Source organism: Alosa alosa, chromosome 3 (assembly GCF_017589495.1).
Source record: "Alosa alosa isolate M-15738 ecotype Scorff River chromosome 3, AALO_Geno_1.1, whole genome shotgun sequence".
NCBI lineage: Eukaryota > Metazoa > Chordata > Actinopteri > Clupeiformes > Clupeidae > Alosa > Alosa alosa.
Window position 1 is genome coordinate 5,852,284 of NC_063191.1, and position 27,500 is coordinate 5,879,783.

At 39.6% G+C, this 27,500-nt stretch overlaps 2 protein-coding genes across 3 annotated transcripts in view; both read right to left on the reverse strand.

The window, feature by feature from the left end:
- The window catches only part of LOC125291719 (CMP-N-acetylneuraminate-beta-galactosamide-alpha-2,3-sialyltransferase 2-like), a 52,120-nt gene that overhangs the window by 23,802 nt on the left and 818 nt on the right, over positions 1 to 27,500 (reverse strand). Inside the window, exon 1 of one of the 2 annotated variants that reach the window (XM_048238568.1) lies at positions 15,219 to 15,596. The exons of the other annotated variant lie outside the window; for it this stretch is intronic. The gene's annotated coding sequence lies outside the window, so the exon portion shown is untranslated. Of the gene's footprint in view, positions 1 to 15,218; positions 15,597 to 27,500 lie in introns of those variants that run through there. 2 annotated transcript variants of the gene reach the window in all.
- LOC125291700 (zinc-binding protein A33-like) overlaps positions 27,239 to 27,500 on the reverse strand; it is a 7,859-nt gene continuing 7,597 nt past the window's right edge. The window contains exon 6 of the mRNA XM_048238538.1: positions 27,239 to 27,500. This exon is cut by the window's right edge and continues 2,261 nt beyond it. The gene's annotated coding sequence lies outside the window, so the exon portion shown is untranslated.

Below are 27,500 nucleotides of genomic sequence, written 5' to 3' on the forward strand. Positions count from 1 at the left end.
GAGGCTGATAACACAGTGACCAGCTAGATCATGGGATGGCGCTACAAAATAAAAATAGAAGAATAAATATGCGAGTGAAATACATTTTAGATTCGGATCATAAAACCAACCAGAAACTCTGACAAACCATACAGTTCTTTTTACAATGTTATCAGCACTAGTGTAATGCATAATAGTAGGCAGACCCCCACATGAAAGGGGTCTCAAACAATACACTCAGAGACATGCCCGACAAAACACCACCCCTACAAAGTAGGGGATCATAGACTATCATTTCCGGCACCTAAGACCTCCATGATTTCAGTTATAAAGGTTACATCACAATGCGTGGCGCCTAGCTAACACATTTTTCAACCAAAACCACTAACAACATGCTAAACAGGTTATTGGCTATGCTAGTAGCATACTATAAGTTTATTTCCAGCTATTAACACTCCTATACATTTCATACAAAGTTTATCACATAACACATAATAATAACAACAAAACACACATATGGGTTTGGGGCCAATATGGCCGCCCAGGGGTTTGACATCAGTCACATGTCTGTCACATGACTTTACATCCAATATGGCTGCCCAGGGGTTTGACACCAGTCACATGTCTGTCACATGACTTTACATCCAATATGGCTGCCCAGGGGTTTGACACCAGTCACGTGATTGTCACATATATATATATATATATATATATATATATATATATATATATATATACACACACATTACATACATATATGTAATGTGTGTGTGTGTATGTATATATATATATATATATATATATATATATATATATCTATTATATATATATGTAATGTGTATGTATGTAATGTGTGTGTGTGTATGTATATATACACACACACACACACACATTACATACATACACACACATATATAAATGCGTGACAAGTGTGTTTACATGCAGCACTAACTGTTTACAAGCAATAACTTCAGTTCAGTGAAACCGAATGACCTGTTCTGTATTGTCTCTCTCTCTCTGTATATTATATATATATATATATATATATATATATATATATATATATATGCACACACACACACACACACACACATTACATAAATACACATGTAAATGTAGCGTGACAAGTGTGTTTACATACAGCAAAAAACTTCTGTATTGCTCTCTCTCTCTCTCGCTGTATATATGTATGTATGTGTGTATATATATATATATATATGCACACACATTACATACATACATATATAAATGTAGCGTGACAAGTGTGTGTTTACATGCAGCACTAACTTCAGTTCAGACCCGACAACCTGTTCTGTATTGTCTCTCTCTCTCTCTCTCTCTCTCTCTCTCTCTCTCTGTATGTATGTATGTATGTATATATATATATATATATATATATATATATGCCCACACACATACATATATCCATGCATATATACATATGTATTGTATGTAGATAGATAGATAGATAGATAGATAGATAGATAGATAGATACTTTATTGATCCCCAGGGGAAATTCAAGGTCTCAGCAGCTGCATACATACAACACAAACACATTCTTTAACAGCAGAAAGAGTAGGCTGCCACACCTGACGGCACCTGAATTTAGGATATTAAATGTAGTATTGCATTACTAGATAGATAGATAGATAGATAGATCCTTTATTGATCCCCAGGGGAAATTCAAGACCTAATTTGCCTAGCCTAATTTGGTTTGTTCTATTGACATGGAATGAATGAACAGGCACACGTGACTATGGAGTAGGTCTACTTCACAATTCAGATTTTCAGATGGTGCGTTGTGGCTGACAACATCCCTAAAATCTCAAGTGTCTAGGTTTATTGCTGGCTCCTGGTTGCTATAGTGCAATGATGTCATCTGCTGGCCGTGCCGCGCAATAGCGCCACAACATATGTAATTTCACTGGACATTACGGTAAAAATCTTGTTTTTCCTTACTAATATTCGTGTCATCCAGCAAACATATTGCTTAATTCTTTTGACATTTCGTTCCTTTATAAATTGTAATGTAATATAAAGGTACGTTTTTGAATGTCATTACTCTGACATGTGAGGGATAACGGCCACCGACGTGACCTGTTATACGTGACTCATGGACAAGGGGAAATGCCATTAACTCGGCGTCACGCAGCGGCAATTTTCTTAATATCGATATTTCTCCACATTACTTGATCCAAATTCTGTAATTTTTGCTGGATAAATGTTGTACAAAAATGTAGTTTCGTATCAAAGTGGAATGGTTGTTGTCATAAGTCAGCGGCGTTAGTTTGAGCACATAATTGAGGTTTTGTTTACATGTGTTCAATGTAAGTCAATGGGCGCCGGTATTCGGCCAATGGCGGCGCCCAAAGAATCTTTTGCCGGATAGCGAGACAGCGGTCCATGGAAGCACATGCACCTACTGGAGGACCTCCCGTTATCATAGACGACCACCCCGACGATAGTGGTGAACTCGGTGAACAGGGTAGTGGTGAAGATAACGTCATACACCCGTGGCCGTATTTGCAAGGAATGTTTCTGTACATTGGCAGCTTTCTGTGAAGCTGAACACTCCACTACCTGCCTCAGCGGCCTGTGAAAGGCTATTCAGCATCGCAGGACTTGTCTTCAGTCCATGAAGAGTAAGACTGAATCAGGCCCGGTGTTGCACCAAATTCTGTGACCTGTCGAATTTTGTGACTCTAGAGGGCGCTGTTTTATTGGAGTCTATGAATGTACTGAGCTGTACTGACACACTGATGAGGCAATTCTGTTATGTGTATAATTCTTCTAATAAACTTTGTACATTTTTGAAACATGGAACATTGTCTGGGTGTGGGTGTATTACTCCACAGGCCTGCATGTGTATCTTCCTCTCTATACTATCTCTATAGAGTACAGCTAAGGCCTACCCCACCACTCCAGCGAAGAGGTGGACTTCAGCTGGACAGGTCACATATGATGATAAGCCTACTGTCAAATTATGTTTGACAGTAGCCCACTATATTTACTATTACCCCACTATAACTCTGCAGAGAAATGGACTGATGTTGTACATTGTCATTGACATCAGCAAACACTTTATTTACATTATTGACAAACTTCTTGTCATTGTCCGTTAATTTACTTTTGGCACCTCAAACTGATATACAAACTTAAGGAGGCAGTTAGTGACCTCCACAGCATTTTTTTCTGCAGTTACAGTGACATAATTTGACAGTAGCCTATCAAAATATGTGATCTGTCCTGCTGAAGTCCATCTGTTCACAGGAGTGGTGAGGGGTAGGCTTTAGCTCTACTCTAGAATAATACACCCACACCCAGTCAATGTTCCATGTTTCAAAAATGTACAAAGTTTATTAGAAGAATTATACACATAACAGAATTGCCTCATCAGTGTGTCAGTACAGCTCAGTACATTCATAGACTCTAATAAAACAGCGCCCTCTAGAGTCACAAAATTCGACAGGTCACAGAATTTGGTGCAACACCGGGGTGGGGAATCGGGAGAATTCCCGGTGGGCCGCTTCACTTTTGGGCCGGTCGAGGAAAAAAATATTGACATTTGTCAGTTAGCCTATATTTTCTTAAAGTAGGACACGTTCCGCATTCTGTGCATGACACCAATGCAATGCCTCTGCATGGGTTGTAGCCTACGTGAGGGAGTTCTCCCCTCCCAAAAAGATTTGGTTGGGTCCATATAGCCTTTTTGTGGAATTGCCTCTTTGTGGAAGTGTGGGATAGGCTACATTTCAAAGGCTTTCTTTCTTTCTTTCTGTTTTTGTTAACTTGTGGAATGGTGGAATATTTTTTGTTAACTTCTCAGTTGAAGTGAATTATTATATAACCTTTACACATTTGTTGAACCATGGTAAGAGAGAGAGAGAGTAAGATGTACTTGTCTTCAATTATCAATGAATTAGCATGTGACAGGTGGGTGGGACTTCCGGTTAATTAAGGTCAAAGGTCTTTGATTTCCGGTGAGGGCGGGACATCCGGTCTTTGAACTTGTCATCAATTGAGTTTGACAGGATGTTTGAAATTGGCGGGTTGCTTTTGGTAGGAGTCATGTGTCTGGGGGAGGGGTTGTGTGTATGTGTGTGTGTGTGTGTGTGTGTGTGTGTGTGTGCCTGCGGGGAGATAGTGAATTTGACAGTTTTGTAGGTTTTAGTGTCATTTTTGTACTTTTTATGATCATTTTGTGTGTTTTTTTAGTCAATTTGTATGTTTTTTTAGTCATTTCGTGTTTTTTGGTCAGGGGTCAGGGCTTGTGTGTGTGTGTGTGTGTGTGTGTGTGTGTGTGTGTGCGTACAGGGGTGTGTGTACCGTGGCGGGTGTGTTTCCAGGGAGGGGGTGTGTACAGGGGTGTGTGTGTGTGTGTGTGTGTGTGTGTCTCCAGGGGTGGGGGTGGTACGCGGATGTGCTGGTAATGGGTGAGCGTGTGTCCAGGGGTGGGGGTGTGTCGGGACGTGGTGGTAATGGGTGAGCGTGTGTCCAGGGCGAGGTGTACACAGATGTGTTGGTCATGGGTGGGGGTGTGTCCAGGGGGTGCGGGGTGTCATGGGAGTGTCATCTTGAAAGCAATTATGAGCGGTGCTGTTCGGGAGAATAAAAGCGGTGTAAAAGTATGGGTAAAGATAGCAAAGTAAAAATGGCTAGTTTAGCAACTCCTGAAAATGCGGGTCCTAGTAGCGAGCGGCTAAGTGGGGCCCCTAAGAGAAATCATTAAGAAAAGACACAAGAGAAAGCTATAGGCATCAGTATAGGCATCTGTTGAGTATGGATGCCTTTGAATTTGGCGGGGGTGCTTTTGGTAGGAGTCATGTGTCTGGGGGAGGGGCTGTCTGTGTGTGTGTGTGTGCGTGTGTGTGTGTGCGTGTGTGTACATGGGGTGTGGGGGTGTCTCATGTGCAGGGGATGCATGGTGTGTGTCATGAGGTGATCATGGGAGTGTTATGCCTAGACAATTATCAAAAATGATCCAAAAAATATATCTGGTCAAGTTTAAATGCAGTTTTAAATTCAAATTCATCAAGATTTTCATCAAGTCATTGAAAAGAATAAAATATATCAGACAGCAGAGCGGTGGAGAGAGGGTAGGGGGATGGGTCAAAGGTCTGTGTACGTGTGCGTGTGTGTGTGTGTGTGTGTGTGTGTGTGGATAGAGGGTAGGGGGATGGGTCAAAGGTCTGTGTGCGTGTGCGTGTGTGTTTGTGTGTCTGAGAGAGGGGGCGAGAGAGAGAGGAGGGGTTTGTATGACTGTGTGTATGCTTAAAGTTTTAGTGATATGAACCTGAATAAAAGAATCAAGGATGTGATGATGCCAAGAGGCTAAAAAGGTTTCAGCCATGTGTGTGTGAACTAAAATAAAAAATAAATCCTACATTTAAGCTGAACTTTAAGGTTCAGGGTCATGCATGTCTAATGTCATGGCTCCAGGGCCCTGAGGGAGTAGGTGGTGTGTGTGTGTGTGTGTGCTTGCATGCTTGAGAGTGAGAAAGAAAAAGGTTTGAATGTTTAGTTATGTTTATGTTTTTAGGATTATTAAACTGAATGTGAATGAACTGAATGATCTGATCATGTCAAGAACCTTCTTTCATATATGTTTCTGTGAATTAGAATAAAAAATAAATCATAAATGTAATGTTCAGGGGTAAGCGTGTCTAACGTCATGGCTCCAGGGCCCTGAAGGGTAGGTTGCAAGTGTGTGTGTGTGTGTGAGAGAGAGAGGGGGAGAGAAAAGAGAGAGAGGGTCTATGTATAGGTACTTTATGCTGAAGATGGGTGTCTGTGTGTGTGTTTATGAATGAAGATTGGGGAGGGGAGACTTGCTGTACTGTACGTGGTGGAGCTATTGATCAATCTAATTATCCATCCAATGATCTGTAGACCGGTCACTGGAATTCATGTAACACTCATATTGTAACTTCATATGGACTTTGCACTCAGAGACCACCTCCTTTTTAAGTTTGTGAGGTTAATGAATATTTTTTTACTGTTTTATCATTAGTAAATAAGGAGAGGGCGGGGTATACCAAATGAGAAAGTCCATTATATCAACAAAAGAGGCACCAAAGGCAAGTAAGTAGAGGGTTTACCTGTACTGGGTCAGATTATATTAGTGTTATATGCAGATTTTGTCATAGTCAGATGGTGTCTCTAATATGATATCATGAAATAAACTAAAAGTAACATTTTATAATCAATAATAACATTTAGGAGTTAGGAATGAGTGAAATAATTAAAATTTTCCAGTTTCATCCGCACACTTCCTTCTGCTTCACACCCAATATATCCTTTTCAATATATCCTTTCCTTTTTCATGGCATGGAGGGTTTTTTCCCCACAGTAGGTATATCTAGCTATATCTATTGCTTGAACACTAGCATATAAAATATTCCACAGTTAGCGAAACCTTAAACTCAAGTAGCAAAACATCAGCACATATTTGCACTAGCCTACTTACTATAACCACATTGTTAGCTTCGCTAAAAAATGGGATTTACTTCATTTTAAATCCCATGAAAATAAAGTTTATAGTATATAGGCCTACTGAGGATAGACATTCAGGCAAACAAAGTTGTAATAGGGAATATTGTGCACTTAGCATAGAGGGCAGCGTCTCTCAGGCAGAAAACCAGTCTTGCTATTTGGCTGAAAAGTATTGAAAAGCCTTGAAAAGTATTTACTACGACAAGGTAAAATATACGTTTTTCCGAGACACAATAGACAAAGACAAAACTGTCTTGAAGCCTTGACAAACCACATGAATAGGTCAGGCAGATTCTGACTTTTCAAGAATGAAATGAAAATGCGGAGCGGCTGGTTGTATAGTGGGACTTTGATACATGCGTTCAATTTTTAAACTATCTACATACTTTACCATGTGTTGATGTGTTTGTGGGGTAAAGATAAAAAATTTCAAAATCATTATTCTGTATCTGTCCCTGCCTAAATAAACTTTAATAATAATTGTTATTTAAGCCTATGAGCTTAACGCACAACGTTTTGAAAATATTAGGCTACCAATTGTATCCATTTTTCATAAAAGCATAACAAGAATCCTTGATTACCCCACCATGTTCTATCTACAAGTTCCGCTGACATACAATCCCCCGCTAAATCAGCCATTTCGATGGATGAGAGTCTAATATCTCCCTAAATCTATGATGTATAACATTAATGACTAAGGATGAACAATGATCAACTTTTCTCCAAAAATGAGTCGGTGTCTCACAACATTGTGTGTCAACTTTTTTGGCCTATTAAGGGACCTCTAAATGCCCTCTAAAAGGGATTTAATATGCATTGGGACATGAACCACCTTGCTCCGTGCCACGGGCAGTACAGTACTTCTGTATCATATTTACACAGTAGGCCTACTGAATCACATTGGTTTTCCTGCATTTTATTTCTTCAGAGCAAAGTAGGAGAAGGAGGGGTAAAAAACAGACCTTTTTAATTAAAAGGTGAGGGATCCTTTCTTTTTTATACTTTAGACACCCTTGAACTCCTCCTCAGAATAAAGTAAGCATCTACTCATACACTTTGACCGCTGAACGATGCATTTTACTTTTAAAAAAAAAGTTTGTTTTTTGTTAAGGATATGACCAGATATTTTGCCCTTGTAAGGCCACCAAAAAAACAATGATGGATTGTGTCCCAAGCGACTTACAGATGAAAATGACTTTAAAATGTGGTTAAGACTATGTAAAGGAAAAAAAGTAATAAACAATAATGTCAATGCAATATCCATGACCAATAGCCTAATGAGAAGAAACAAACAGTTAGAGATGAAACTACTAAAGACAATAAATGAGCTGACAAAAGAGATGAGTGAAGAAGAAAAGTTGGAAATATCAGCTTACAAACTTGATGGTGAACTTTTATTGGGATTTGGCTAAAGGAGACTTTATAAGATCCAGGACCAGGTGGTTAGAAATGTAACTACCGGTAAGTGTACTGCCCCTAATTGAATTTCTAAATGTCGCAGCATTTTACAAAAATCTGTACTTTTCCAAGTTTAAACCTCAATAGTTGCAACATATTCAATTGCTGGCAATTCCCGCAATTTTTATTTTTTCTATTTTTTTATTTTCTTTAAAAAAAAAAAAAACACTACACCTCAGATCTTTTAAAACCATATCACATATCACATTGTCATAACACATCCATCCATCCAGCCATCATATGATCTGATAATGTTTGAACCAGTTACACCCTAATGTAGGCTACTCAATGTCCCCCTAGGATATAGTGTATGAGTCACAGTCTGGTCCAGGTTCTATGTTTCCTGTTTCTTGTCATGCCGTGTTGGTCATGTGTGCTAAGCCCCTCTGTCCACGCCATGTTGTGTCCTGTTACTGCACTTCCTGGATTTATGTTGATTGAGTCCTGCATCCCTGTTCTAAGTTACTCAATCACCCTGACTATCTCTGTCACACACTGTCTTGTTTCTGGATCTTTTCTGACTTATTTTTCTAAATGTTTCAGCCCTGTCGTTCCGCGTCACATCTTTTTCTTTTTTGAAAAACTCTTGAATTTTTGGATTCTTATTGATGATTATTTTTGTCTCTCCTCTGTTTCCTCTGTACTGAACCTGACTACCGATATTTACCTACCGCTTTGTGCTGCTGACTAACCTTAACATTCTAACCCTATATCCATTTCCCATCTCGGTGTCTGCATTTGCGTCCTCCATTTTACACCCCTGCAGTATGCCTAATAGTAACCTAATAGTAATCTATAACTAATGCTATAGTAACCTAATATTTTTGCAAAGAGGATAATTTAGAGTACGTATACATAGAGAATATACTGCCCAAACATGCCGCATAAGATCCCACCTCTACATTGCAGACTTTTTTCTCTTCACATGGTGAAGTACACCAAATACATCAATCCAGTTCCAAATTTGATCTGGAAATTCTGGAAATACTATGTTGGTAAAAAGAGCAGTGTTTGGTAGTTGGGTCAAACAAAAAAGATAGAAAGCTATATGTTACGTGGCTCGACCCAATCTTCATAAGCAATGTTGCTCAAATCTCATCTGATAAATACATGTGGTCCTTGTCTTTCTTCACATGTGCCTACAGTTATCTCTTCCTCAGTGCTATATTGCCTTCATTTTCTGTTGCTGGCTAGGGCTCCACTGTTGCCCTGTGTTTAGGCCTGATTGTTGAGTTGACAGTTATGCAGCTAGGAGTCTTTTCACCTTATCATTGTGTTTGATCAATTGGGTTCTGGTGGTAGTATTTTGGAAGAATTTTGGAAAATATGTGATTTCTACATCGCAGAGTAGAGAGATATGTTTAGTGTTTTGTAAATCAATGTTTGCAAAAAGTGTGAATGCTGTAAAAAAGGAAAAGTCATATAACATTACATAATACAGTCTAGTTTTGAACGAAACACCAATGTATGGCATTCAGCTAGTCATTCCAATTGAGCATTCCATTTACCCAATTGTTTTTTACTACTGTGAAAAAAGGAAAACAGGGTTTGTCGCAGTTAGTGATCCATGGTATTACGTTGAACTGATATATTTTACCTCCTCAATGAATTTATCTGACAGAATCATGTGTAAGTGCAGCTAAGTACTGAACCAGGTAAGCAATTGATCATATGGCAAGTTTTGGTGTCGCCGTTTCATGGAGTTCCCATGAGCCTTTTGCCAGAATACATAGGTTTTTATCACGACAGTTATGCTAAGAGAACAGTAGAATTTGATGCAGGATTGTGTTTTATGTTATGCTTTGAGAACAAGTTTGTTGAGAAGTTTTGTTCCTCGACATACAGTATAATGGAAGTGAATAGGTGAATGCTGAGGCCTGACCTATTCATGTGGTTTGTCAAGGCTTCAAGACAGTTTTGTCTTTGTCTATTGTGTCTCGGAAAAACGTATATTTTACCTTGCCGTAGTAAATACTTTTCAAGGCTTTTCAATACTTTTCAGCCAAATAGCAAGACTGGTTTTCTGCCTGAGAGACGCTGCCCTCTATGCTAAGTGCACAATATTCCCTATTACAACTTTGTTTGCCTGAATGTCTATCCTCAGTAGGCCTATATACTATAAACTTTATTTTCATGGGATTTAAAATGAAGTAAATCCCATTTTTTAGCAAAGCTAACAATGTGGTTATAGTAAGTAGGCTAGTGCAAATATGTGCTGATGTTTTGCTCCTTGAGTTTAAGGTTTCGCTAACTGTGGAATATTTTATATGCTAGTGTTCAAGCAATAGATATAGCTAGATATACCTACTGTGGGGAAAAAACCCTCCATGCCATGAAAAAGGAAAGGATATATTGAAAAGGATATATTGGGTGTGAAGCAGAAGGAAGTGTCTGGATGAAACTGGAAAATTTTAATTATTTCACTCATTCCTAACTCCTAAATGTTATTATTGATTATAAAATGTTACTTTTAGTTTATTTCATGATATCATATTAGAGACACCATCTGACTATGACAAAATCTGCATATAACACTAATATAATCTGACCCAGTACAGGTAAACCCTCTACTTACTTGCCTTTGGTGCCTCTTTTGTTGATATAATGGACTTTCTCATTTGGTATACCCCGCCCTCTCCTTATTTACTAATGATAAAACAGTAAAAAAATATTCATTAACCTCACAAACTTAAAAAGGAGGTGGTCTCTGAGTGCAAAGTCCATATGAAGTTACAATATGAGTGTTACATGAATTCCAGTGACCGGTCTACAGATCATTGGATGGATAATTAGATTGATCAATAGCTCCACCAATGCACAGTACAGCAAGTCTCCCCTCCCCAATCTTCATTCATAAACACACACACAGACACCCATCTTCAGCATAAAGTACCTATACATAGACCCTCTCTCTCTTTTCTCTCCCCTCTCTCTCACACACACACACACACACTTGCAACCTACCCTTCAGGGCCCTGGAGCCATGACGTTAGACACGCTTACCCCTGAACATTACATTTATGATTTATTTTTTATTCTAATTCGCAGAAACATACATGAAAGAAGGTTTTTGACATGATCAGATCATTCAGTTCATTCACATTCAGTTTAATAATCCTAAAAACATAAACATAACTAAACATTCAAACCTTTTTCTTTCTCACTCTCAAGCATGCAAGCACACACACACACACACCACCTACTCCCTCAGGGCCCTGGAGCCATGACATTAGACATGCATGACCCTGAACCTTAAAGTTCAGCTTAAATGTAGGATTTATTTTTTATTTTAGTTCACACACACATGGCTGAAACCTTTTTAGCCTCTTGGCATCATCACATCCTTGATTCTTTTATTCAGGTTCATATCACTAAAACTTTAAGCATACACACAGTCATACAAACCCCTCCTCTCTCTCTCGCCCCCTCTCTCAGACACACAAACACACACGCACACGCACACAGACCTTTGACCCATCCCCCTACCCTCTATCCACACACACACACACACACACACACACACGCTACAAGCACGTACACAGACCTTTTGACCCATCCCCTACCCTCTCTCCACCGCTCTGCTGTCTGATATATTTTATTCTTTTCAATGACTTGATGAAAATCTTGATGAATTTGAATTTAAAACTGCATTTAAACTTGACCAGATATATTTTTTGGATCATTTTTGATAATTGTCTAGGCATAACACTCCCATGATCACCTCATGACACACACCATGCATCCCCTGCACATGAGACACCCCCACACCCCATGTACACACACGCACAAACACACACGCACACACACACACACACACACACACACACACACACACAGACAGCCCTCCCCCCAGACACATGACTCCTACCAAAAGCACCCCATAAATTCAAAGGCATCCATACTCAACAGATGCCTATACTGATGCCTATAGCTTTCTTTGTGTCTTTTCTTAATGATTTCTCTTAGTTTTTCTCTTAGGGGCCCCACTTAGCCGCTCGCTACTAGGACCCGCATTTTCAGGAGTTGCTAAACTAGCCATTTTTACTTTGCTATCTTTACCCATACTTTTACACCGCTTTTATTCTCCCGAACAGCACCGCTCATAATTGCTCGCGCATGACACTCCCATGACACCCCGCACCCCCTGGACACACCCCCACCCATGACCAACACATCTGTGTACACCTCGCCCTGGACACACGCTCACCCATTACCACCACGTCCCGACACACCCCCACCCCTGGACACACGCTCACCCATTACCAGCACATCCGCGTACCACCCCCACCCCTGGAGACACACACACACACACACACACACACACACACATGCACACACACACACCCCTGTACACACCCCCTCCCTGGAAACACACCCGCCACGGTACACACACCCCTGTACGCACACGCACACACACACACACACACACACAAGCCCTGACCCCTGACCAAAAAACACGAAATGACTAAAAAAACATACAAATTGACTAAAAAAACACACAAAATGATCATAAAAAGTACAAAAATGACACTAAAACCTACAAAACTGTCAAATTCACTATCTCCCCGCAGGCACACACACACACACACACACACACACACACACACACACACACACACACACACACACACACAACCCCTCCCCCAGACACATGACTCCTACCAAAAGCAACCCGCCAATTTCAAACATCCTGTCAAACTCAATTGATGACAAGTTCAAAGACCGGATGTCCCACCCTCACCAGAAATCAAAGACCTTTGACCTTAATTAACCGGAAGTCCCGCCCACCTGTCACATGCTAATTAATTGATAATTGAAGACAAGTACATCTTACTCTCTCTATGGTACTAATAAAAACTACAAGATAGTAAGAGCTGAAATGTTGCTTCATTTATCCAATTTCCACCACTATGGAAAACGTGGGCCGGTCTTAGGCCTGAAACTCCCAGGCACTGAATTCTGGCAACTTTGAAAACCAGCTTCTTTTGAAGATGAACAGACACCTTTTCAGTTTCAACTAATGACTGGCATATTAGTAGCTGGACATAGGTGGCCTGTGTGTGTGTGTGTGAGAGTGAGATGGTGACCTGGAGAGTAAGCCCTAGAAATGCTCATACCACATGACCAAAATGTTCTCCCTACAAGCAGGTCATTTTATTTTTAAAGAAATAAGTTATTTATTTTTCATTTTTACCTGAAGTTCATACAAAAGTGACATTTCTTTTCTGTTTTTTTCTTTGATGTCAGCTCTAAAAATATGCTGTTTGTTCTTTGAACTTAAGAGAATTGTGCCTGAAAAGTTCTAGAAAAGAATGTGATTTTGATTTGATGAGTGAGATTAAGAAGATATGGGAACCCTGAATATGCTTTATGCTTTACTATAAGAAAGCCAAAATAAAGTTCACAATAAAAGTTCAAAATAAAACCGCTTGCTTTTTACTTTTTACTTTTACTTCAAATACTTAAGTACATTAAATATCAGAAAATAAATTTTGATACTTAAGTACAGTATATATCAGATACTTTAAGACTTTTACTTAAGTAATATTCTAAAAGGTAACTTTCACTTCTACCAAAGTCTTTTTCTAGTGCGATACTTGTACTTTTACTCAAGTATTGCTTTCTAGTACTTTATACAACACTGGTTATTTTACTGGAAATTTATACTGGTTATAAATTTCACCAGTGTCAGTTCCACTTAACTCAGACTGTTTCTTTTCTCCCAAAATGGCTGGACAACGATAAAATTATGTCTCACTCACACTTTTAACAATCTCTCATTAAATTCACAGTTGATCAAGTCAACAAAAAAAATAGGTGGAAACCCTATTCCACTTTTCAATTACTGCACAACCAAAACACCCCTCTGGTGATTTCTTCTCCTTTCCGTATCACTGTAGCACTAAGTTTAGTCCTAGGCCATTATACTAAACAAAGACCGTTGAGAAACAACCACACAGTTCACTCAACAAAATAATGACTGTAGAAACTCCTCCTATTTTCTCATTGGCACACGCACAGCATTTATACGGGAAAAGAAAATATTTAATCCCCCAAGCTTGTCCGTAGTTAATCGATTACTTTTTTTAATTTGTTCATGAATCTATCCAATTACCCAAAATATGTGTACACTTTGACCTTTTACTTTTTTCCAGAAAACTTCTTATATGAAATGACATCTAGAGCTCATCAATCATTGATAGGTAGGGGAGCGCGGGGCACAAAGTAACGCGGGGTTAAATGTAACACGGACTTTTTCCCTAGTTGCAGGGGGTTGATCGAGGCATGCTATTGGTCAGTTAATCACATTACTATGAGACGGTGTTCCACAAATTTTCAGTCAGTATGGACGGTTTCCACGTAGATCTGCAGCAAAACGCCTTTTGAAGACATCAACGAAATGTCTAGGTGGTACTTGTCTTTCCATTACTGAGTTGTGGGTGCAGCTCACTGACTCCAATCTTGTATCATCTTAATAACCGTCTTGTAGGTTAAAAATGAACACCGTTTTGAAACATGTAGCCAACTCATAGCAGGAGCTAGCTTATCTTATAACAAACGGACCTAGCGGGGTTAGTTGTAACGCTACTGTTACAACTAAGCCACTCATACTGTACAATGATGTTGCAATACAAAAATGTGCTGTATTAGTGCTAGTTTAGTTAGTTTTGTGATGTTTTGCATTTTGCCTCATGTGTTTTCAGGTTTGAGGGCTTTTCTTGGCAGGATTGACCTTGGTTAGACTCTTTGCTTCCAATGGCGCATATTTCTCATGTTATTTCTCCGTATAGAAAATAAAGTCAATTTTCGACATACGTCTGTAGTTAGTTCATGACTTATGTATCATAAATAGTCAGATCCTATTCTATCATACACATTCAGATACATTTATTGAATTAATTTAATTAAAAACAGCCTTTTGAATGAGTGTTACAACTAACCCCGCATATGGGGCAGGTTGTAACATTTCAGCTATCGCCACTCTCGGTGGAATTGTAAAAGAACAGTAGCTCCTACAAACAAACTTCCAGTGCATATGTGTAACAGAGATATGTATGTTGCTTGTTAAAAAGTATAACTAGTGAAACTCAAATGATTTTTAGAATTATTTAACCAAAAAGTGTTACTTTGTGCCCCGCGCTCCCCTATGTTACTTGTCAAAACACTTAATTACACAAACTGCAATACTCTCATTAATGTGCAGCTTTTAATTTGTAATGTATCTAATAAATTAGCTTTGCTTTCGTTCTTTTTCCCGCATAAAGGAGTAAAGACTTTTTGCTTTCACCTGGTCTGAATGTCTTCACTGCATGCAGGGTGCGCGCAGTGCAGCAGTGTTTCCCCTCTTGGCAGGCTTCCAGCTGGGATTCAGTCACGTCAATCAGGGTACCAAGATGGACTCTTCTTACAGATGTTCAAAATTCAAAATCTGCCCCCGAAGTCTCTTTAAACCCGACGTCTCTTTGAACCCGTTGGATGTTCTCGTCTTTCTTCTCCTCTTGCGTTCGGGTCACGGAAACCAAATGTTGGATTCTCTGGTTGTTGCGTTGTGTTTTAGTTCTAATGTCTGTATTGAAGATGGTCAATGAAGCTTGATGGCGGGATCAGGATTGGCGATTAGATGATGATTTATTGTAGATGGTACAATAATGAATAACAGAACACAGGCTAAGTCTCGAACAGTAAAACTTCCTTGCTTCCTCGATCCGTCTCAGAGTCAAAACCCAAGACAAAGCCTGTTATACTAAAACATACAAACGTCAAGCATGCCAACGGGGCAGGTGCCAACCAGTGTACAAAAAACGGCTCTGGCCAGATGGAGATACTAGCCCGAACAGGCCGACATGCTGTCTCCCTTGGCCCATGTTATCACTGATGTTCCTCGGATGTTCCTAAACATCGGGCTGTATGACCTTCCTGCTGGTACACAGGCCTAAGGCACAGTTATGCACAATGGTATGGACCTCTCCCTGTTCTATGCTACACACAGAAGTAACATATGAACACATCAGAATACTGTGAGAATACCCCATAATTCTATACTATGAACTTCATGGTTGCACGTCTGATGCAGACTTTAAAGTTTACAGTTAATAAGTAAAGATGATGATTGACTGCAATTTGTTTATAGTCAGACTGAGGTCTTCATAATTATGAGGTTTACTATGAAGTTTACAGTTCAACTAAACATTTTCAACTTCAAAAGTAAATCACATTTCTGGGATAATACCAGACTGTATAAAATAAAACATGAATTCCCTCTTTTTATATCCTTCACATTTCCTGTGCTACCTCTACTTTTAAGCCTATGTCATGTTTGATGTGGTCATCATAGGCTATGTTTACTTACTCACATGTTATTCTACTTGTATCGACTAAAGTTTGACAACATGACAGAAAAACTAACTTTTGATTAAAAAACACAGTGTCATCCATTATCACTTATCATGAACACATCAAAAGCGGTCATAGTAGAACTGTTAATAAATACTTCATGGTTGAACTGTAAAAGATCCATAAGTTGACAGTGTTACTATGAACTATCATAGTGAATTCTACAGTAAAACCATCAAATTACCACAAATAAATTAATGAGAATATCAGCACTCTTTTTATGGAAGCCATAGCTATGACACCATGTGTGCAGGAAGACCATCTTACTCAATTTAGCTCTAATATTCTCAGGGTCCTTGACTCTATATAGTATAATAGCACCTGCCAAGGTTAGAAAGACTTCAGTGAACCTAAAACACCATGGAGAAACACTAAGCTTCAGATTAACTAAATGACATCTTCAAAAAGAGACTCCACATTTATAACTCTGAGGGCCAGGCATTCTTCATTAATTGTAACATTATTAACACATTAATAACTCCTGTGCTCTTTTTGCCATTGTTGATAAGTTAACCCAACAGAGCCACCTCAAGATTTCAAGTCAACAAAAATGTTTAATGACTTTGGTTATATTTTTCATCACAAAATTGAAAATATTAGACTTCACCACAGGCCTAGACAAAATGTAGCCACCTTATCTGAATTTACTGTCTTCAGGATCTTCTCCAACACACATCCTCTACATACTTACAGCACACTGCCCCCACCTACCCACACACACACACTACACACACACACACACAGTCACTGCTCCACTCCCCTCCTGCCCACACACACATCTTCACTGTCATCACTCACATACATCATACATACAGTACTCTGCTTGCAATAGTAAGTCCCTTCACCATACTTGCAGTACACTGCCCCCCCCCTACATACACAGCACATTATTTCATCAGGAAGCTTCTCCAACACACATCCCCAACATACTTACAGCACACGCCCCCCCCCCCATAAACAGCACATTGTCTCATGAGGAAGCTTCTCCAACACACATATTGCACACTGCCCTCTCCCCACATACACAGCACACTATTCCATCTCCCTGTCATCCCCCAACACACACACCAAGACCCTGGCAGTTGGGTTAGCCCCTTTGAGCCGTGGATCTGCCCAAGGTTTCTTCCTTGGTAAGGGAGTTTTTCCTTGCCCCTGTTGCTCTTGGCTGCTCCTTGTTGGTGCCCCCCGGCCATCCCAATCCTCCCCCACCTTTCTTATGCAGCCCTTGCCTAAACCCCTCTTCTACTGCACTTTTTTACCCCATAAATGCACAAATAGGCTGACACCAGACATAATTTCACTGCATTTCTTACTTCCAGTAACTATACAGTATGCATGTGACAATAAACTTCCTTGTATCCTTGTATCCCTTGAAAAAACTGTGCTGCAACTTAGTTCATCTACAGTACCTGCTGTCTTGACGCTCTGCCTACAAACTTCTTTAAAAGTGTTTGCAGCTGTTTGGCATTTGAGCTTTTGCAAATTGTGAACCATTCTCATCTCAGGCATTTTCCCAGCAGCACTTAAGACTGCAGTTATCAAACCTCTCCTGTTGTGTTTGCGGACAAATGTAACCAATTGACAATTATTTTCTCTCAAAAATATTGTTCCCTTATTCTGACTACCATGAGGCGCCATGACTTAACACAGGGCATCTGAACACACAAAAGAATTTTTGATCATTTTCATGACAATTTGAGTGTTTTATTTAACACTCATGTGTATACCCGGTCTCAAATATGATCGGCCATTAGAAATGAATGGGTGAGAAAATGGTCAGTGTATAAAATTGAATCCAGACACATACTTATTGATTAGATGGACTGAATGTGTGCTTCTGTACATTAAAACACCCTCACTCCCCCTCTTTGCTTCTATGCCAGCCCCCACTGGAACCTTTCCCCAATAGAATCTTCCCCTTTCTGACTTGCATGAGCTCAGGTCAATGAGGCCTACAGGCCATAAATAGCAAATGGAAGTTCTATTTATTATACGGCTCTTCACAATGCTAGTAGAACACTCCATCGACTTGAATGGGATTTCCCAAAGTTCTACGGTAACATATATTCATGTAATTACCGCTGCAAACATATAATTACCGCTGCCAATGGCAACGGGTTTTGTGCTTCTGATACGTCTTTCATATCACTACGCAAGGACTGGAACTTGATTCAAACATGAAAGCAGACGGTTGATCAGCTATGTTCTAAAGAATGTTTGATTCAAGTTCAGCAGCGTGTGTTGTTGCAAACTATTTGTTTCACAGCAAATGCCACGATGAACGGTTACAAATAGGCTAGGCTATGTAGGCTAAAGTCATATCGTGAGGAGTTTATTATTTCGTTTTGGCAAGTAGCCGTATAATAAGCGGGATAATGTATAGAACGCCGGTCATTACTGTGAAAATAAGTCTTAACTAGATGTACCGCATAGCGGTACAAAATATGACCGCCGCTCAGTCCTGTACATCCGTTCCGCGAAAATAAATCACACTTCAATTTGTCTCCATATTTTACTCCATCCCCCACTCTTGAAACTTTTGTGTATGCTTGTTTGGCATGCCTGAGTATGTGTGTGCGGCTGCACAGAAAGTAGCCTACTGGTGCTGAAAAGGTGAATAGATTGTAGAATAGCCAAAGAAGATGTAGCATTGTTATAAAATCTCTAAACAATCACAAGTAGGGCAGTTCATCACAGTTCATCCATTGCAACTGGATTGATGAAAGGTCACTTACACCTGTAGGCTACATTGTATTTGGGAAAAGCAAAAGGTATCAGCATAATGTTATTTATTTATTTATTTTTTATGTATTTATAAACAAAAACATCTCTGTCAGTTCCATGCCGTTTTCAACAGCTATCAAAACAAAGGTCATTTTTGGATGGATGGATTTTTTGTGAATGTTTCTTCTTCTACATAAGATTTTAGTCATCTTTAGTTCATGTAATACTTTATTGTCAATGCACAAATTAAGTAACAGTAGTCTGAAATGTCATTGTTAATGCACAAATTAAGTAACAGTAGTCTGAAACGAAATGCTGTTTTATATCTAACCAGTGGTGCAAATAACTGACATGTCCAAATGGGCCTTGATGAAATGCGTCGCTAGACTGTTCATACACATTTTAACGGGCCAAAGTTGAAGAGCTTTTGTCCGTTATTGTTTGTGCAAATATAGGCTGATTCATGTTCCCTTGCATTGTGTAACTGAGGTCCATGGCTAGTCTGGCTTTCATCAGACCAAGCTCAATCTTTTAAGAAATCAAAAAATAAATAGCGGGCAGATCAGGCTGGGTTCACCCAGCCTAGTCCATAGGCACCCGATATTGTTTAATTTTCCGATTGAGATATACACGCTCTGGCTATTCTAAATGCAAAAATGCATCAGGGAGTTATGACAAAACGGTAACTAACAAACTAGATCCTAATAGAAAGCTGTTAGCTTCCCTAAGCTACAGGTAGGATTATAAGGTAGGCCTATTTACAACATAAATTGTCAATAGGCTATGCTGGCGACAAATAAAATCTCCTTTGGAAACCAATGGCTTACGCCTTACAGTATCAAGCGGACTTAAACTGCCATATCGTGGCGAAAAGTTGTAATAACATTCACGCAGCTCCATGAGTCAAGGAAAGCGCGAATGAAGTAGCCACTTCTAAATGGGACCCACTACACAGTAGCTTAAGGTGTGTTGCTAAAGCAGCCATAATGAAATGAAGGCGTCATTGTTTGGATACTTCACACACACGTGCTTTTTAATTTCACAGACTACAACTACCAAGCTGGAATCAAAGCACATCGATTCCCCTCTCACACCCTACACGCACTTAAAACAAAATAAACAGGCGTCTCAGTCTCACGCATGTATAGGCAAAACTGTATCAGACCGGTGTAACGTTGGTAAATCTTCCATTGCACAGAATGATTTTGTAGCACGTGCAATAAATGACAGTCGAAAGATACAAACAGTGCTGCTATCAATTTGCTTGGTATAACCGCATTTATAGTTTTCTACAAATACAATCAATCAAATGGGCCCTCATCATCACTCAACCAACGCTAAAGGTAACATTACCTAGGTCCTTATTGATATTACAAGATTAACGTACCTGCAGTAAAAACCAAGTATGTCCGATAAACATCCTCAGATTTATTTCGGCTTCAAGAAGAAATGGGAATTACACTTCATGTGAACATCGTCCTATCCTTATTAGATGTTAAGCTGCGTAAATTACAGTCCTTGTAGGAAGCGTCCATTGTTTTTCCAACCCACTTTTAACTTCCAACAAAATTACGTCTCACTGCAACGATGCGCCATCTAGTGGACAAACGACTACTTATCGCCAATACTGAAAATGCAGCCATGATGATGATGAATATTTATTTTGGCTTTCTTTTAATCCTACTGAATTTGTAATTCTGTATCGGCCGTTCTAATACCGATAGTATGTGGGTGTTTGTGCATGTGTATATGTGTGCACCGCCATTTACAGGCCAATGAGTGTACAGTCACTAAATGTACACATAACCTAATTTTTTTAGACCCCCCCCATGGATGAAATTCTACGAAACTTGGCATACCCCCAGAGAATGCCAGGTCAATCATACACATAAAATGTGGTGCAGTTCTGAACATCTTAACCCTTTAGGCGCCAGAGGTTTTTTTTTCGAAACGTTCGATTTTGACATCTTCATTTCAAAAGGCTATATCTTAAAAGTGATCAGAGATAGAGACTTTCTGTAAATTAGAGAAATATTAAGGATGACCCAAAGTTTATGTAGGGATTAAATGTTTATATCTAATTTGCATATTATGACGTCATATGGTGGCGGCCATCTTGGATTATAGAATTTTCATGAAAAGTCGCATGTTTGAATGATAAAATGCACCACTTCTTTCTCCCCAAAATGTCCCTCACCTTCTGTATGCTATATTGCACAATACTGAATGCTCAGGTAAATACTAAGTAGTAAACAAACTATGTAAATCATTACTAATAAATGGCAGAAACAAACCAAATGCATGTAGCGGTAGGCGCCTTTTGCTGTAGAGATTTTCCATTTACTACATACAGTAGGCACTCTGATTCCATGTATGGGGCACATATATATTATTCAGATGACACACAAACACAAGTAGACAAGACCTGTTTAGTTCAAAAGCTCATTTGCCACGGCAAGGCGCGGATCAGGAGTGAGATGGCGAGACAAGACAAGAGACAATGTTAGTATTTGTTTTCTTTTTGTTGATGTTTTTTTTGTTGTTGTTTTTTTTTTTAGCTGACAAAGACACACACATCACAAGGACATGAACACACAAAAAAGAACACATATATGTCCTAAATGGTCAGGGAAATAGATAATCAACAGTGTAAATCATTACTAATAAATGGCTGACAATTTTTTTTTTTATGTAGCAGGCCTTTTGCTGTAGAGATAATGACTATCCATATCCATATCCTATCCATACAGGGCCGGCATTCCCATCATCTTGTGATAGACTATGCATGGCCTAATGGCTCTCCTGCCCCGTGTCACCACCTCTGCTCCTGTTGCGAGCAGCATGGCCAGATCTGCCTCGCGCTCGCGTCGAGTGGAGAGAATTTGCGCAGCTCGGACTAGGCCTACTGTCATTCTCATTGCGACTCCCCACACTGCCTCTACGTTCCCCCCTAACTGTCCTATGAGCACTTCGACCTCGTCTAACATACCCAGTGGCATTAGACAAAGGCTCCACCATCGTTACTGTCGCCCGCGACCGCGGAGAGGCACACGCTCAAAAGACAGAAGCTAGCGCTATGGACATTAGGCTACCTCCAGCCTCGTTAAGCCACACCACTAACACCCTGCTAACTTCCCCGATGAACACCAACCCGCGTGAAACATTATTCCCACTAGTGACATTGGGCAAACGATTCAACGTTTGTGCTTGGTGTAAGCTAAACCATGGAGTAAACTCTCACTTTGTCCAGCTGCATCATTGCAAGGCAGGGACGCATCTGAAGCCTCACTAAACGAATCACCGTCATTTTCTGAAGGCAGATATTCCCCTTCAGAATCAGGGTTCGCGAATAGAAGACCCAACACTTCATTTCGGGTAAACTTTTTTGATGCCATTAGACGATAATCTAATGCAAATACTCGCTGACGTTGACAATATCGCTCTGACAAAGTGGCTCACACGCACACTAGCTCGGTATTTCACGCACTGATTCAATGCGCCAGCTAGAAAGTTTTGTTTAAAGCCTGCCTATTTTTCGACTCGGGGATGACGTATGACATGTCTGCCATCTAGTGGAGTGGAGGTAGAACGAAATATGACACCCTATTTAACTAAATCGGCCGTTTTATTCAGTACCGCATCTTGTCGACTAAAGTCGACTGTGGCGCCTAGAGGGTTAACTGAAGATGGGGGCGATTAAAGCAGAATAATATTGCATTTTCATTTTGTCCCGGGAATCATTGACGGAAATTTGGGCATGAAGAAAAGAAAAAAAATAAAAAAGAAAAATAAAAAAAATAAAAAATCTGACTAAACCTATATGACCGCCGCTTCGCTGCGCGGCGGTCATAATAATAATAATAATAATTAAAAATATTTTTTTTCTTTTTCGCATGCCCAAATTTTCGTCAATGATTCCCGGGACACTGAAAGACCGGGTACCGGGAAACTTGGTGGGCATGTAACCCCACATGGATAGCATGGAACCATCGTTTTTCGTTTTGATCTGTAGCCCCGCTGGACTGGACCCCCCCAAGGAGGGTAGGGCAGACACAGTTTTCTGTGAATATCTCAAAAACCGTGGGGTTTAGGAGGACCTTTTTTTGTATGTTGATCTCAACGGGCCATGTCAACCCATTCCATAACCACTCATTTCATGTATAGCCACCTAGTTAAATACAAAAAGTAAAAATGAGGTGTTGTAATTGAAGGTATCTGTGACCTAACATAGTCAAAACTGCACGAAATTGGAAGTGTAGGATCATTATGACACCCTCTGTATGCACGCCAAGTTTTGTGGAATTCCGCTCATGGGGGCCACACAATAAATTAATTTATGTTACTATACACCAACTGGCCTGTAGGTGGCCGGAGACAGTTTTCTGTGAATATCTCGAGAACCGTGGGGCCTAGGAGGTCCACCTTTTTACGTATGTTGTTGGTCTTAAGGGGGCATGTCAACCCATCCCATTACCACTTATTTCATGTATAGCCACCTAGTTAAAAATTAAAAAGTAAAGAATTAGGTGTTTTCATCACAATATCTCTGGCTGACAAGGTCAAAACTACACAAAATTAAAAGTGTAGGATCATTATGACACCCTCCGAATGCATGCCAAGTTTTGTGTACTTTTAAGCTCATGGGGGCCTTACAATAAAATAATTTATGTGTACATTTAGTGACGATACCAACAAGGATTCCCGGACACTGAAAGACCGGGTACACAAAACTTGGTGGGCATGTACCCCCACATGGATAGCATGGAACCGTCATTTTTCGTTTTGATCTGTAGCCCCCCCCCGCTGGACTGGACCCCCCGAAAGGAGGGTAGGGCAGACACAGTTCTCTGTGAATATCTTGAGAACTGTAGGGCCTAGGATGACCATTTTTTTTCCGTATGTTTGCCTCCAGGGGTCATGTTAACCCATTCCATGTGCACACATGTGCATAAACAGATACACACGCACACACGTACATTCACAGTAATCATACGTATGACACACTCACACAGTAGACATATGTACGCATGCATGCACATGCACAAACACACATACGCAGGCAAACACACAAGCACGCACACACACACACACCCACACACATAACATAAACATAACACAAACAATCAAGAATTTCTCAGAATTATGAACAGGCAAGATGGAGGTGGGGTTATATAAAATGAATTTTACATGTGAAATCTATGAACTAATCATGTTTTGGTACTTGTTGTCTAGCAGATACCAGTGAGAATTGAGTGTGGATAATGCAATTTAGTGAGACAGTTAGAATCATATAGGCCTTTCAGCGTGATTTCTTTTTGTGGAAAAAATGTGCTGGACTGGGCGGCGATCATATTTTGTACCGCCCTGCGGTACATCTAGTTTTCCCAGTAATGACCGGCGTTCTATACATTATCCCGTACAGAACACACGGTCATACAAAGGTCTAACACAACATTAGATGATAATATATGTGCTACTATGGATTTATAACAACTTTGGGTGCTGAGATATCATGCAAAACATGAGTGCCTTGTCTCACACCCCACAGCACAATCTCTACTCTTTAACATAGACTGTAAAAAATAGCTCTTTAAAAACAGCCCCTACAACATTCTTGTGGGTGGCTTCGGGGGCAAGCCCCGAATCTTTTGTTTGTAGCCTACGTGTTTTCAATTTCCAACGATTCTAATTTCTAATTTAACTTCCCCTCGGTTTCTCTATAAATGTTACAAAATGTAGGCTACTATTACTGAGCAAATATCCCTTATTTTCAAAGCCCAATATACAGGTACAAATGTGGACCTTTACACAAAGTTGTTTATTGAAAGGACACGTGCATAACTCCAACAGTCACAATGTGTCAAGCAGAAAGGCAACTTTGAATCATACTTAGCATATTAAGGGAATTACATAGAAATCATCAGATGCACTCTTCAAACTCTTAATTAGTGCATTTGTGTACATGTAGGATTACAAGTAGTCAGCATGAAATAAACAAAACCAGTGAGAAAGACAGTAATACAACACAGTAATACAATACATTCATATACAGGAATGAAGTTCACCCTCCTTTGCATCCTCCACTCATGTGAAAGTGAAGAAATTGGCCAATATCATTTGTACATCACAAATTATGTACACAAATTAGGTACAATGTTTAAAACATTACACTTCATTTCACAATTAACATATTGTTTAGTGTAAAATAAGTTGCACAACACAAACTCTCTGGGCCTCAGATGGCCATAACCTCATTGTCACAAATATATATTCATACAATTCATACAATTGTTATTGATACATACAACGCTTAGTCCAAATCTACTCTGCCATGGCACATGTGATCACACAGTAATACATGAAAGTATTGCTGTCCACTACTATGTGTAGTCAGAAATAAAGCACATGTGCATGTCTGTCTTTGGCCCAAATCCGATTTAGGAGCAAAACAGAGGTACTGTGACATGTTCAGTTCACTTAATGCAAAGGCTTTTGGACAGTAGGGAAAAAACAGGACAATAGCAATAATAAACAATAATGTGAATGCAATATCAATGGGCAATAAAATGGAAATCAACAAATACTACAACATACAAACAATGACTCTGAGGAGCCTAATAAGTGCACGGTGAACAAATATGTATTTACACCCCTCTTTAAAGATGCAAAAACACAGAAAGCAGACAACGACTGTTTTTATAACACATGTATTAAGCAATCAACATTTCCAGATGTACTGTTTTGTTCTTTTAACTTTAGTAGTAGTTGTGCACAGGTTGTAACATAATGATAAATACATGCTGTCACATTGTGAATATATATGCAACAATTAGCACGAATGTAGTTTATAATGAAGAACCATTTGGTGACATAACATAGCAAGGTTATACTGTACAGGAGTGTCTATGTGAGTATTCAGCACTTCTAAGAAGTTGTTAAAAGCTGCCACACTGTGGGCCAGATGTACTAACGCTTTTGCGCCCACTTCAGGCGTATTTGTTTCGCAACATGCGTGTAAAATCATTGCGAGGTATGTACAAACAGGCCGCAATGATGTTTAAGCGCAAACTGCCTGTCGCGGGAGCTGAAAATTGCACATTGCATTTTTCATGTCATTAATATGCATTCATGGGAGGATCCAAGGGAAGGTGGGAGTTTAGTGTAAAGAAATGGGAGGGGAAGCATAATTATGTATTTTGTGGTATGTACAAAGACTGCTTGTGAAAGCGCACTAAATACTTCCGCCTTGTATCGCTATTTAGAGCACCAGTTTTGTAAGTATTTGTACTATCAAAAGCAACCTTAACTTTTGTTGGCCTTTCGAATGTCTTACTTTCACTTTTTCGTCATTCACTTAAACTTTCCTCATTTGACCAATATTCCATAGCCTACGTGCACAGGTAGGCCTATTTTTAGTAGAACTACTGATCTTCATTATCTCCCTGTTTGTTGACATCATGTATGGTATTATTTCATGATCGCTAAACGTTTGATTCTTTTTAATGTTGTCATCAGTGAACTTCATACAAAACTGCGCTTGTATGTACTGTAGGCTCTGCCGTTCAGTCGTGGACGTTTGTATTGCGATAATGGGCGGAGTAAGGTAGAGAAAGGCGCAGTTTACACAATGGATTGAAAGTTTGATAAATACAATGGAAACTTGGGTCTGACAGTGTTCGCAATCTGCGGTTTGGATAAAAGCAGCTTATCCGCTTTGCTTGTGGAGCCTTTTGGGCACAATTAAAAAATTAGCATTTGGAAGATCTAAGGTTATTTTGTGGTTGATAGGATATTAAAAGCTCAAGAAATATATGCAGGTATTATGTAATTTAGAGCTTTGTAAGTCATTAACAGAACCTTAAACTTCTATAGGAAACAGGGAGTCTGTGCAGTTCAGCTAACACAGGGCTGATGTGTTCCCTCTTCTTGGTCTTGGTTCCCTCTCCACGCAATAGGATAGCGCTACAACTCATGAGTCCCATGCGTTTTCCCACCAGTGGAGCTAGTTGGCTAGTTCAAACTTTTGCCAACTTAAAAAAAGCTTAACTCATGTCACGCTGTTCACCAACAGCAACATCTACCTTCTTTGTTTTCAAGTAGCAGGGAATTCACACCGAACCGTTTCAACTTTGCCATCAATCATTATGTTAAGCCCACCTAATGACTCTATACACAATGTGATTGGCCTTATCGAAGTTTAATTTTTCCAGCTCGCAAGCCAACAGAGAGTTGCTAGACTAGCCCGGGCAGCAAATTAAATTTGCTTTTCTAGGCTATGGTCTTAGTTAATAGTCTAGCAGCAGAGTGCTGTTTCTTTATATGCTTTTTTGAAAGACCAGTTAAAGTACTACTAGTGATAAAGGCATAGATTAATGTCTCTGCATCTTGTTTTGTTAAAAAAAGACTGCACTTTCCCAATGTTTCTCAGGGCTTGAAGCTTAACTTTGTATCT